Genomic DNA, 5,271 nt, shown 5'->3' with positions numbered 1-5,271 from the left:
TATTTGGATGATAGGAAATGTGTTTGAGTATTTTTGAATAATTTTCTCCGAGAAATGCTGATTTTACGAAACGAGAGAAAATTACTGTAAGTATACAGGAATGAGTTGCAGAACTTAATATTCCAATCATGAATATTAATAATATTTGAATAAAAACTCTTTTGATATATGTAGAGATATATTTTGGAGCGAAGAGTTAAATATTTTTGATATAGCACGAGACCTCTAAAGAATATTTCCGATATATTCCTTATTCGAGCTCGCTGCCATATTTCTGTTGCAACACAGATGTAAGAAATATCATATCTTTATGTTTCTTCTTTGATCATATTGCCTTAGAGATATATTTCATAAAGATATAGTTTTGATATTTTGTAAAAATGGAATATCTCTTTTATCTGTTTAAAAGACATGATTTTCCTAGTTTGACTTTTTGACTCTGATTTGGATCAATTAAATTCATGTCCTAATGGAGAGGATCTACGTGTTCTTAATTTTATGTTTAATCGTACAAATACCAAAATAAATAATATATCAAATATATCCTTTCAATCTTCCCCTTTTTGGTATTTGCCAAACAAACATAAAATTATCAGTGTGTGCTTCCCCTTGGTGTATGCATGAATTTTTGAAAAAATATTTTGCAAATAAAACATTTATTTACTTAGAGATTAAATCTCTTTCTTGAGATCCTGCAAAATAATTTGTTAGATATATAATGCAATAATAGAACACAGATAGATCATTATATAAAAAATAGCAAGTATATTTATTGAAATGGATCACAAATTCTCTTCCCCTTTTGTTTGGTATATGCCAAAAAGAGTGTATATATAATTATGAGGAAGAGTTTTATTTAACAGAATTTGACTAGGTAAGCATGACAATGTGATTACAGATCTAGTCAAGTGCATGCAGTTTGAGCATATAAGGATGAATTCTACATTGTATGCATGGTATTTGTAATCTTTGCATGTATTGAGGAAACCGGTTAATATAGTTTTTGTAAATCAAAAATAGAAGAACTGTTTTTAAGCATGCATGATTTGAATTTAAAAGATATGAAGTAAATGTTAATACCCCTTTCCAAATTGATTACCAAAGATGTAGTTTAGAACAATTTTTATAGAAGGTGTGAATTAGCCCACTTATATTTAAAGGTCCGTTAAGATTGTAGCAAGTTCATCATTTTTAGACAACTTGTAATAAGTCATTTTTATTCTTTTGCAATCTGGAGTATATCTTGATTAGTACAAACAACAGTCTAAATGTTTTACATTCTGGAGAACATAATTGAGCAACCACAAGGTACAATAACTGTACTAATACAAACCGTGTTCTTGGTGCAAAGTCTAACACTAATACACACTATTTTGCCCTTTAGACAATTCTGGCTAAATTGTAAGTTTACAAATTCTAACACTAATACAAACTGTCTAATCTAGGTCTGAGTAACAGATTACATAGTTTGGAGATCTAATACATTCTAGGGAAGAATCACATTTCTAAAATGACCGAAAAACAATACATATAAATCCATATTACTAACAATTTTACACAACCAATTACCATAAAGGATGCAGTTGGATTGGTTTGAGAATGGAACATAATACAACACCCTAGTGTGTGTATGTAAAGTAAAATGAGGAGCTATGGAAAGTATATACCTGTTTTTACCTTATGGATTCTGACTGTTTGCTGGGAAATTCAAGTGGTGCCTTGCAACCTTGGTGAGACTTTTGCTGGATGCACAAAGCTCAATGTAGCCATTCTTTTCTTCTTGAGTCCATTCTGGGACATGTGACTATTTCTGCATGTCAATTAGATACAAAACAACGACTACCCTGAGGTAATCTGTTAGTCATAACAGTGCACAGTAGGATGTCCATGACAGAGTACCTATACATTGTATAAAGTGTATGTTCATAGTACATGCATCAAATCAGTTTAAGTTTATTAACTATGAACATCCTGCAGAATGGTTAAAACCATATAATTTGATTTCTGATATTATAAATATAATTTTTTTTAAATATAACTCTGAAGTTACTAATTGCCACACGATACTGGACAAGGCAGAGTACAACTAGACTGAATTTGATAAACATTATTGACCCTTATACTAGCAGTATTATCACAATTTAGAATAGAGACACAGGACAATGTTCACATTTTCCTGCATAAGATAGATAAAGACAGATTTGCAACAAAACAACCCATGATATATTACCAAAAGTGTTCTCAATAATTAGTGTGGTTCACTAATTATTTAGAACAAAATCCTGAACCTGTTTTAAGTCATTACAAACCAAAGAAGTGCATACACTTCTGAAATTTAAAGATCAAAAGGTTTAAATATTACATACCCCAACACAAAATCCTTACAAATTACAACTACATCAGAAAGTAGCAAAATAGGTACATAACAGCAAGTACCAGTACAACATCACATAGCAGACTTCACCAAACAGCAGACTCAAGCAAACTTAACCAATCACATTTCCATCAATATCACAGATATGAACCAAATCAGGCAAGTTATCAATCAGTTGACCCTTAGCACCCACATTAACTTCTTCTAACTCATGAATCATAGCAGTGTTTTCATGCATAGGGACTTGAAAAGAAGAGACAATATCATGATCATTCATGCAAGGAGTTCCTAGAGTAGATGCAGCCAAATGCTCTAAATATGAAATTCTATGTTTGCAAGAGGCAGTGAGACTCTCTAGTGCTCCTACTTTCTCTTTAATCTCATTATTCTCTTCCTTAACCCTCTTAAGTTCAAGTTTTAGTTCATGAAACATGGTTTTAACAGACTCAAACTTAGACAGAAACACATCTTTCTTTCTAATGAATTGAGGAATAACTGTGAGAGTTGCCTCTTGAGGCTCACAGTGCATCAGGGGCACTTGTGGCCTTATGTGTTCAGTAGTGATTTGAGAATCAACAAGATTAGAAAATGCTTCAGGCATGTTAATGTTGCAAAGTGTAAAGAAAGATGAGATTAGCATACCATAAGGCATATAATCTACAAGATGTGCATTGATCATGTTTAGAAGAATAACATAAGATATGTTGAAGTGGATTTTGTTTGTGCATAAAAGGTACATGAGTTCCATATCAAAGAAATCAAAGTACTTACTTTGATTTGGTTTTGGCATAACATTTGCCCTAATGATTAGAGCAATATGCTGAAAAGTGCCAGTGAAGTGTTTGAAATGAATACCACAGTTAATATCACATAAACCATCAGGAATGTCAGATTTACAAAAAGTGCCAAACATTAGTTCAAATTCAGATTTGTTAAAAATAAACAGAGAGAAGATGTCCTCACAAGGCAACTCACACAGATGCAAAGGTAAATGCAGTGCCCTATTAATGCTTTTGTTATCAACACAAATGACCTTTTTGTTGACTGATGTAGTGAAATGCAATATGCCATCTACCCCTTTTATGATATTCATGTTACAGTAGAACTCTCCCATGAGGTGTGTGCAGTAATGCTTATCTAAGTTATACATGAGACCATCCCACCTAGCCCTTCTAATTATGAACTCTACTTCACCCTTCACATCAACACAAGTGCCAGGTTGGACATTTTTGACAAGTTCAAGAAACTTTTTGGAGTTTGAAGGGTTTGACAGTTTTGGTGGATGGGGTTTTGGTGTGTTCATAGAGGTGTTTGGTTTTTGTCTTAGGTTGGCCTTTCTGGTGTAAACTTTGGCTTGCAAAGGTTTAGGAGGTCTAGGATTAAGGGATTTAGGGTTCTGAAATTTTCTGCTTTGATAGAAAGGGATGGTATGGTTCTTGTATCCCTTTCTGAATTGTCTTGGAGGGAAGTGTCTGTTGTGATAGTGTTTAGGATGTGAGGTTTGAACAGTTTTGAAGGCTGATGTTTTGTGATGGTGAAACTGATTTTTCTCCATATCTTCAAGAAGATATGGGTTTTCAATCAGTGGTATGGGCTTAGGGTAAAAAGGGTTAGCATTTGGGTTCATTTTGTAAGTGAAGTGGAGTTTATGCAACTATCTAGTGTATGTGTGTGAATGCAGCATACAAGATATGCATATATATAACCATTTAACACAGATGCAATTTTTTTTTAAAAAAAAATTAAGATTTTTAGAAATTGTTTACTGTTCATGAACAGTGAAAAACATTTAATGCATGCATGGCTGTGTTACATAAAAGTCCAAGTTCTTTATGAATAGATACTAGGATGATGCATATGAATGAGTGATGTAATGCAGCATATATACACAGATGCATGGATTAGTACAGCAGATAATAAAGAATGTATATATTCTTTGTCTTTGTGTCTACTTTAGAAAACAACACAGTACATAAGTACAGATTTTGGAAACTGTGAGACATAAAGTTGACATCCTAGCTTACTATACTACACAGGAACTGTACTTTAAGTGCAGAAGCATTTAAGGATGAGCTGTGTGTGAAGTGAATTTGATTGAAGAACTGAATTTTTTTTAATGCAAATAAGATCTGTTACATTTATTTCTCAAGAAATTATGTTATTAATGAGATGCAACCAAAGGAATGTCATGCATATTAAACATATAACAGAGCATACACGATCAGTGGTCATTTAATTCAGATAACATTCAAGGCAATACAATACTCAGATCATTTATATCAGATAAAACACTTTAAATGCAGTAAGTTAAAATACAATGTCACCTTAATTTTCTAAGTGGCCATTAATCACAGCAGTGATCCAGATACAGGGATGCTCAAGGCTCCCCTGCCAGGTCTTACTGTGAGGGTCGGTGTGTGAGTGTATTAGTTTATATTACACAACCTAATGTACACAATACCTTATCCGATTTTTTGTAAATGCTTAAGTATAAATAAACACAGACTAGTAAACAGTGTTGCACTAATAGTCCACAGATCATCAGGCATAAACTAAGTACATTCTATGAGATAGGCAACTAGGGGTTGGAGACATTTCTTATCCAGATTAATTGTATAAGACTTCAATCAGGAAAGCTTGCATATTTATTTGATCACACATTTAAACATTTCAACAGTCTTAAATCACTCATAAATGGAATAATACTAATCAGTAAGATTACACAAAGTTTAGTAGGTAAGTATTCCAAGAAACCAAGATAATCAGGTGTTAGCAGAAGGCTTTAAAATACAACTAATACTTAATAATCCAAGACAGATTCCCTTTTTTTAAAAAAAATCTTTGAAAACTATAGTGTATAAGTTGTGAAAAGGAGACAAATAACATCCTGTTAATAG

This window comes from Apium graveolens, chromosome 4 (genome assembly GCF_009905375.1).
Source record: "Apium graveolens cultivar Ventura chromosome 4, ASM990537v1, whole genome shotgun sequence".
Taxonomy (NCBI): Eukaryota; Viridiplantae; Streptophyta; class Magnoliopsida; order Apiales; family Apiaceae; genus Apium; species Apium graveolens.
The sequence above is the reverse complement of the archived record's forward strand: the minus strand, read 5'-3'. Positions refer to the sequence as shown.